This window comes from Micropterus dolomieu, linkage group LG16 (genome assembly GCF_021292245.1).
Source record: "Micropterus dolomieu isolate WLL.071019.BEF.003 ecotype Adirondacks linkage group LG16, ASM2129224v1, whole genome shotgun sequence".
NCBI lineage: Eukaryota > Metazoa > Chordata > Actinopteri > Centrarchiformes > Centrarchidae > Micropterus > Micropterus dolomieu.
In genome coordinates this window covers 21,878,209-21,888,081 of record NC_060165.1, presented here as the reverse complement: position 1 = coordinate 21,888,081, position 9,873 = coordinate 21,878,209, and the positions used below count along the sequence as shown (strand labels likewise).

The window sequence follows — 9,873 nt, the reverse complement described above, 5'->3', positions numbered from 1 at the left end:
GGGGGGGGGGGGGGGGGGGGGGGGGGGGTTAATTACAAATCGGAAATTGAGGCTCTGTTCTGACATATCCTAAATTTATGGATCAGTGAAACATGCAGTAGGTGACTCACAGTCACACTACTTGTTTCACGGGAATGAAGTGTAAATGGCCTCATAAGCCCTATGCCAACGCTTCATCTTTCATGTGGACACACAAGAAATTATACTTTGAAAACACAAATGAGGTCATTAAGTCCGTGGAGACCACTTCCTGTTTAAGGAACTATTGACTCAGAGAAGTCAATATTTGTGCAGGTGCTAAACCATGGCAGGTTTTGATCTGCTTAGTACATAGTAGATAAATAAGCATGATTCCAGCGGTCTAATATACAGTATGTAGTTCATATCTGAGGAGGACAGAAAGGACATGACCATTGTATTTAGACTTTTGCAACAGCAAAAAGAAAAACGTGCTATATATTTGGCTGAACTAGAAATGTCTTTTTATGTCCCTTTGTATTTATTATATTTATTTTCTGCCAAACACACATAACGTTATGTGCTGTACACAGTGAAAGCTGAAGAGCGTGGACAAGGTGAGCAGAAAGAAAGAGAGAACCTGCCACAAAAAAAAAGAAGAACGAAGAAGAAAGTGTTTTGTCCTTAAATACACTTTTTCCGAAGGACCCTGAATTTTTAGAAAGAACAGAAAATAAACCAGTTTCTCTTATTCCCATGTGTCTCTGAGCATAATTTTTAATTAAACAACAAACATTTTCACACAAGAATATTTCAAAAGAAATGCTGCCCATTTCTAATTACGGTATATGATTATTTATTTTTTTTACTTTAAAACTTTCCCCACTTCAGTGTGGATTCATTAAGTATGTCAGGCACATGGTTTTTGTGCATGACAGGACTTTAATCAATTAAAATGTATTCCTTTGCTGTTCCGTCAAAGAGGTCATAATTTTACAGGAGAAAATTAAATTAGGAAAAAAGAACAAATTTCTGTGGTTGACAATATATACAAGTATATGTTCTGTTCTCAAGCAAGCAAACTGATCTACTTTTAATCTGCCTGTAATACATTTGTTTACATTACATTATAGATGTAATCTAATCCAGAGAGGCATGAAGTACCTAATTATCAAGTGTCTCAGGTAGGCATATTGGTACATGATAAGTTGCTAAGATGGATTTTGCGCAAACAATCCATCATACACACACAGAGGCGCTATATACAAATGTGTTGTTACACACACATACACACAAACCGATTTGAATGCAGCAATGTCACCTCAAAATACAGTTAGACAAAATTACATCCTCTAAATGATTTATAAATGCAACACTAGAAGAGGCAGAGTAAGGAAGGCGAGGGGACGGACAGCCGACGAGGAAGAGAGAACAAAAGAGGAGACATGAAGGACAGTGGCAGAGGTGAGGACATACTCTCTACAGTGAGGTGAACCTCAACACTTGCAGCTTTAAAAGGGAGGAGAAGATGAACATATGAAAAGGGATCTGAGAGGGGAAACAGGGATATTTGCATTGACACACACAAATCCAAACCCTTATATCTAATGGGCTGCTGCCAGGAGGGAGAGACGGAAAGAGAGGCAAAGTCACTGACACAGACAGAGGCAGGTGATGTGGTAGAGTGAGACTCACAGAGGAAGACGCAGGAAGATAGTCAGAGGGAAACAGACAACTCTTCTGACTGATGACTCATGAAAATTAAAACCTTTCTTCTTGAGGACATGCTTTCATTTTCCCTCCCTGCTGTGATTCCTTTCTTCCTGAGCAGCAATTGTAGCTTCAGGTGCACCAGGTGCATGAGTGAGTGTGTGCACGCGGACGTGACTGAAGGTGTGAGCAAATCCAACACTTTCTTTCAACACTTCCACCCACACACACACAGATATGTTCAGCCTCCTCTCAAAATATTCTTTTGTTGTTTTAAAAGTGATTTGTTTTTCAGTCACACACTGAGTTGCCTTGTAGGCAAAGTATTAGAAAACTTAAAAGACTTCCCTTTGGCATGACTTGCAGAAGCACCTGTGATGATACACTATGTAGTTTCACTTTGTAGCCTACCTCTCCAATATTTACGAAAACCTGTGGTTGTAAAACATCTCCAGAATCATATCCCATGATGGAAAATGCATGGCTGTTTCATGGTTACTACGGGAGGGTCTCAGAAGCAATAACAAAATCAAATATAAAGCCATTTCAAAGCGTATAGTGAGGCTTTGGACTGACTATACCAGGGACCCACACAGGACTGCTTGAAAGGGAGATGAAGGAGATGATTCAATTGATGTGTGTTTGTGTGTGCGCATATGTGTGTCTGTGCATGTGTGTTTCTTATATTTGGTTGGAAATGAACACACACACACTGCAATGTTAACACATTTTATTAGGTGTACAAACACACGGCAGGCTAATAAGTTTGTACTGGAATTATAATTAAAACAGCGCGCAGTGGTGCATGTCTTCATAACTTTAGGCTTTATCGTGAGTCACAACAGGCCGCGGTCTATTGTTTAATAAAGGACTGCTAAGCCTGTGTACATACAGACAATAGAAAACATTTCAATGACACCCGCTCATGGGACACAGCAGAAGCACAGCGCCTGAGTTCAGGCTCTGTAAGTCACTGCCGAACATTGCTCCGTTCAGCCGAACTAAGCCATTTTCAGAGTGGTTTGCATACTTATCTGAAGATATCTTCCACTAAAACACAAGAGAACTCCATAGGCACTGAACCTCATTGTTATTTGCCCTAGGATCTGCACTTGCCCTTTACACTAGATAAACTAGATAAATGGTCTGTACTTGTATAGCACCTTTCTAGTCTTTCCAACCACTGCACTTTACATCACATTCACCCCATTCACACACATACACTGATGAGCAAAGGCTAAGGTGCCAACTGAACGGAAATTAACTCATTCACACACCAATGGCTCAGCCATCTGGAGCAATTTGTGGTTCAGTGTCTTGCCCGAGGATACTTTGACATGCAGACTGGGGGGAGCCGGGTTTGGACCGAGGACCTTCTGATATGTGGACGACCGCTCTTTCCCTTGAGCCACAGCAGACATTTAAGACTGTTTTCAGTACTGTTTTTACTGTAATATCAGTGCGAGAAAACATGCTAAAATCGGAAAAATTTTATTAGATTTTACTTGAGAGAAAGGGAGGTTTTTAAGAGAAGATGATGAAACTAATGAAATTATACCTCGGGGCGAGTGCACTCATATATCTAATAATGAAGAAAATCAATGGCGGCCACTGATTTATCATCATCCATTTGCCGTAACTTCTTCATTTGGGCCACGAGCACAACTCAACTCTAACAATCTTTCGGAAATTAAGCCTTTTGTCAGTGAATTAAATACTACTACGATTTGTATTTAAATATAAACACAAATATCAGTTGACATGTTAAAAGTAGCATGCTATCGTGGCCTGTGTTAAGGTGAACAACGATGCAGACATGACTACAAACACAATCTAATCAAATTACTTTTATTCTGGTCCTCTGCACCACATGCCCAACCGATGTATGAGGGTTTCACGTAGTGCTATTTTTTAATCAGCTTGCTTCTGTAGAGCATGAAGTTCACTTGGAAATGTATGCAAATACCTATATATGCCCACATTTACTGACATTTGACATGAAATTAAGATATTTAACACATCTGATTTGTTATTGACTCTGTCTAAGTACGCAAAACTTGTTTATGTCACAAAATCTGTCAAGCAAGAGAAGGAATGCTACAATGTTATTTCAGCTAATATTGCATTACTCAGGAAATGCCAATACAAAACAAAGAGTAAAGTAAGTAAGAAAGAAAGTAAAAAGGTGCAACGATAATCATGTTACAAATAATCCAGGCCAAACTGTTTTAAACACTATTAGACACATAGTTGCTGAAGAAAGGACTGCTTGGGTTGCTTGAATATGCAGTGCAGTTTGTGCTGAAAAGGCCAAAAAAGGATGAAAAAAAGAGTTTGGAGGAGATCCAGGCAACGTGGACTGTATAACCTACATAGGGAACTGGAGGTGAGAGGACTTTGTAAAACAAAGCCTCAGGTTAACCTCAGGTTAAGTAAGGCTGTTTATTTACCGGTATATCAGCCTAGGGACACGCAGACACCAGTCGCAAACACAGAACATGTTAAGATAAGACTTTACATATTACACACTATTATTTTATTTGCCAACCAATGACCCAGGCTAGAACAGACCAGGTACAACTTTATCCGATCCATAATCGGCTCAACACTTCCAATGTGTGTCCCCGCCTTAATCCATGTACCCAATCTTTTGATGTTGTAAGGTCCTGGTTTAGGAAAGCTGGTATCTATCCACTTCTTTATGTCCCACTCTCTGTGCTGCAAACTCTCTGGATATCTCATATGTTTGTGTTAAAATATAAATAAAAGAATATAAAACAGGTTATGATGAAATTATTGTAGAGAATCAACGTGCACATTAGATAAGGATTTATAAACAGCATGTATTTCCTTTTTTGCTTCCTCTACCATTACGGTTTCTCCTGTCCCACTCTCTCTGTCTCCTCTACAGCACCACCTCAGTCATTTGTTGACAACATGCCACCTGGCGAAGCTTCACAAATATGTCTTTATTATGGAATAAAAAGTAAAGATAGTAAGACAGTTTCCAAGTCCAAATGTGTGAATGTGTGTTCATGCATTAGTGAGCGAACGTGGAAGAGTCTCTCAGAAGTCAGCACTGCATGCAATGTTTATCCACCACATATTGAGCAGTGCTGACCAGAAAGCCCCAACAGGGCCATTGGAGCAGCTGGTGCGATACTGGCGTACACACAGCCCTAAATATAAACACCTATCATTCTCTCATCGCCACACATACATCATCCAATGGCAGCCCTTCCACTTCACTCCTCTCCTCCACCTTACGCCTCATCAGATTATAATTAGCCTTGCTGAGTAATTAACATCCAAATTAGGACTTTAATTTGCATATCTCACCCTTATTTGCATATACTTCCAGCAGCACACACACACCTGACGTTCCTCCACACACTTACAAATTATTATTTTTTATTCTTTGTGAGGCATTAGACAAAACAAAAACTGGACATAGTAAAAGAGAGAGAAAGACAGAATATCTGGACAGGCGATTGAGAGGGAGAGCATATAAATGGGACTGGGGAGGGGGTCGGTAATAGAGGTACCCGGGATAGAGTGAGAATGTGACACTCTCCAGATGAGAAAAGGCAAAGTAAGACAGAAAGAAGACTGCTTCGCCATTTATACATCTCACTTAAGCCCATAAAACTTTGGAATTGAATCCATGGCTGTGGGGGGAGAGAGAGAAAGCAGCAGCTCAGGAAATCAGAACGAAGGTTGTTCGAGCTTGGAAAAAGAAGCGAGGAGGAGAATGACGAAACACTCCCCTCATGACATTTGCCCTCTGAACGGCATCAGCTCAACGGAGCAGAGCAACCAAACAGCGATGCGGAGTCAAAGTAAGAGGGAGCCAGAGAGAGGAAGAAAAACTCAAGTGAGAAGGCAGGGGAAAGAAAGAGAAAAGAGAGGGAGTAAAGCAGAAAAGAGCGATAGGACGGGCAGAGCAGTTCCCGCAAGGCATTGTTTCACCAGTCATTGCACAGAAGAGGAAAACCTGAGTTATGATTCTGCGTACTACATCGCTTTCACGATTTATGTTCCGGCGAGGATAATGCAGCTAGACGGCTCTGTTGAAAAGACACCCATAAATCTGATCTTATTTTCCGATTTCTTCCCCTCCCTTTCTTTCTCTTTCAGCACCCCTCTAATCCTCTCTGTCTGTGTTCTTTGGCATTCATCTGCTCTGGTCTATTTCCTGACTTCTTATGTAAAAGGTATTCCGCCTGCAAGCCTTTGTCTCATGTATATACTGTATTCTGCTGAGCTTGTAGAGCTTGTAAATACCAAATCTACACACACAAAAACTCACCCTTCGTGTCTCTCTTACAAAGAGAGCCAGCACACACAGGCCTTGAACTACTCCTTTTTAAGAGGAAATGGCTTTACTTAACAATACCAAGTTTTATCACATCTTAGGAAATTGCTATTATTATTGATCTACTATCATTTGCTTTTAGAGTCAAAAGCAAATTCAGTCAATTTATTAAATGTTTGGTAACATGATTTTTGGCTTCCAGACCAGATTATGTGACTGAACATTGCATTGTCAATGGCAACTGTGGATATATATATATATATATATATAGCATAATAATAATCAAAGCTGTGTCTACAGAAAACAAGCTCTTCTCGAAACCTAGTTAGCCTTCCCTATGGCTCATGGCCATATGGAGGTCTTTTATAAACAGGGGGGAAAAAATGATAATGTTTGGTTGAGTGCAGACAGCCCAGTGCTCTCGCTCCAGAGACCCAATTAATACCACTGTAAACCGCAGCTGCCCTTCATAGACAACACCAGTCGACGTTGAATGTGTGTGTGTTTGTGTGTGTGTGTGAAAAAGAGAGAGAGCGAGACAGAGAGACGAAGGTGTGAGAGTATTGCATGGTGAGGATGTAATTGAATAGAACATCCTGACCATAGCTGCCCTCTCCAAGCACTAATCGATCATCGCAGATAGACATCATCTTCAGATCACTGGCAAACCAGCCAATCATGACCAGCAACATCCTCAATAAATGTCGTGTTTATGGTGTTAAATCATTTCAAAAGCAAGTGGGGCATGTATGGTTGTCCTTAAGACATACAATTATCTGGAGAAGGGTGTTGCAGCAACATTTCAAGATGGCGTAAATACTTGTACTAATATGTGAAGTGCTATAGTGTGTGTTAAGTGAATTAAATAGCAGTGAGTTATGTCTGAGCTGAATTGATTATTCAATTAGCGTCAACCAATTAGTTGATAGATAAAGAATTTTTAAAATCAATGAATCGTTTAAAGGACCAGTGTGTAAGATTTAGGGGGATCTATGTTGTTTTCAGTAGTGCATAATCACCAGAAAATAAGAATTGCTGAGTTCTCCTTAACTTAGAATGAGCCCTTTATAGAAACAGAGCGGGTCCCTTCCACAGAGTCCTCCATGTTGCACCGCCATGTTTCTACAGTAGCCCAGAACGGACAAACACTGGCAATAGAGAGGGCCTTTCGAGTTTTGCCTGAGTTTTTCGGCCACCATAGGTTATCCTGCAGGCTTGGAAGGTGAAGAGGAGGTGAAGGGTCTACAATTGGTTGCAACCTGCAACCTCATCTAGATGGTACTAAATCCTACACACTGGTCCTTTAAGTCTTTTTCAAAGCTAAAATACCAACCATTGCCAAATTGAGGTTTCTTATATGTGATGATTTGCTCCTTTAGTTTTGTGTCATGGTAAATTGAATATCTTTAGGATTTAGGACTAGACATGTGACGTGGTCTTCACTATTTTCTGTCATTCTATAGCTTAAGCAAGCAATTAATCTATTAACCAGTAATGAAAGACAATTTAGTTGCAGCCCTAGTGTCCATTATGCTTATTGGTTATTTACCCACCTTTTCCCATCCCACCAACATATCACAGTCAGACTTCCTATCATTACAACAACGCTGTAATTTCCCACCAAACTGAACACCTGTCCTGTTAATTGCCCTGTCTGCCATGACGCGAACTTTGACGAACTACTTTTCAATAAATAAGGCCACGAAGATTTTAAATAAAGCACATTAAACTACTGAATATTCAGCAGAACTTCACGAGAGAAGTCAAAAATACCTAAATGGCGGCGAAGTTGTTGGACGGATGGTTGGTGCTCCCCTTGTCAACTTGTGCAAGTCAAACGCGAAAAAGCAATCAGACATTTCGAAGCCAAGTTAATTTGTTCCATCTTTTTCTTTTTCATGTTCCTACCTTTTCCGCCGAGAGCGCAGGTCTGGCCCCAGACCAGCCAAAAAAGCAAAAAAGGGACCCGGAGTAGCTGCATGGTTGCCGCGCTGTGTGGGTGATGTCTCCCCGTCCTCTCCTCTTCTGAAATCCTGGATCACCTCCCAAGCGCGAGGATGTTTTCAACTGGCCGGGCGAGCGAGGGATAGTCTGAAGGTAGAGAGACAGTCACTGGATACAGTAAGCAAAGAGAGAGAGAAACACGGACGTTTAAAGAGCCTCAATAAAACAGTATTTCCGGTTATTAGTTTTCAAAATAAAACCCAGTCGAAGGTTAATTTTGAATGAGGGGACTAAAACAAGGCTGCATTTATACCAGGGTGAAAATTAAATTATTTATAAAAACGTATTTGACACTAATGGTTTCGGGTGCTCCGAAATAGGTTACCCTCAAGCATGACACATATTCCATTTTTATGTTGAAGAATAAAAGCATCCTTTTCGGCAGAATTGGACTTTTTTTTGGCAAGCTTGACACATCTGTTCATGAGAGTGAAGGTGAAAGTGCTGGAGAGGAAGGGGTGTAGGGGGATCTTTCTGAGATGAGTGTGAATGTGTTGGTAGTTTCCTGTTAAGAGGGGAAAAGATTGATTTTGACACCCCGGGAAAGGGCTGCTGTAACCCAGAGTTAGCTGCCAGTAATTGCATTCCTCTACACCAGGAATACAGCAACAGTTATTCTATCAATTCACTAAATCCCAAGCTGTGGCAAAGTAGGCTACATTTGGGAAATGTAAAAAAACTATATTTAACACTTTAATTAAGGAGTAACATGTACTGCAGATTTTTTTCTTAGAGCGATACTCCTTTCATAATTGAATGAAGCAGCTGCTGCAGTGTGATGTTTTTACAGCTGTATCCTCCTAACAAGAGCTCGAACAGCGCAGCTATACTCCCCCTCACAGATTTGAGTCTTTCAGTTTTCACCCTGTGGCAGAATCACTGGTTTTCTCTAATGGCCGTATGTTCTTCAATTATTCCCCCATGCTTCGTCTTCTTCCGTTGGGTGTGGGTGTGTGTGTTCTGGGGATTAGAGAGAGAGAGGTCCGACCTCAAGAGAGTTAAGAGGATAACAAAGATAGAACACACACATACACACACACACAGACATACATACACATAAAGACAAACACATTTACATGCACACACAATCACTTACACAGTCATTGCACAGTCCCATTTGGCTGTTTCCATGGGTAGTGGCAGCTAAGCTACAGCAGAGCAGTGATGTGGGAAAGATGGTGCAATGAGCAGATTGCCCTTCTACCTGTGGTCATGTCATCAGCTCAGAGATCATTAAGGATAGGGGACAGAAGGAGTTACTCACTGTGGCATCACTGAAGTACTGCTTGTTATTGACAAATACATTTTACTCTCAAGTTCATATGGAGTAGGATTGTTGCCATTTTGACTTTTCACTTTTTCCAGCACCTATATTCTGCAGCACACCCAAACAGTTTATGAGTAATAAATTATTCATCATATTAACAAAAAACATACATCCATTAAGGTGCTGGATCGTCACTGTGATAAGAACTTTAATTTTGCCAAGAATTTATCTTAAAAAGAATAGAACTTACACAAGTTAACCACGTTATTGGACCTGGTTGTCCCTTCCATTTGACTCTTACAACTTAAAATGAAGTTAACATCATGTTATTACCCCCTAAAACAATCAAATGATGATATGAATTGAGTTGTGGATTTTAACAGATACCGAATCAGCCATAATTATGATAGTATTTTCCTGTTTGCATCTTCACACACACACAAACACACACACAAACATGTGCACAATTTCTTCAAAAAGTCATGCGAAATGAATGCTCTGCTGAAACTAGAACTGTCAGTTTGTGCATGCACATACAGTGTGCATGCATGTGCAATTCCTGTAGCCATAACTGTCCTCATAGGCAAGAAATAAATACCAGTGGTCTGTGACATGCCGT

The 9,873-nt window shown here is 40.5% G+C and overlaps 1 protein-coding gene across 6 annotated transcripts in view; it reads left to right on the top strand.

Moving 5' to 3' along the window:
- Nucleotides 1-9,873, top strand: part of abcc9 (ATP-binding cassette, sub-family C (CFTR/MRP), member 9) — a 185,605-nt gene that overhangs the window by 52,279 nt on the left and 123,453 nt on the right. The window lies entirely within an intron of this gene.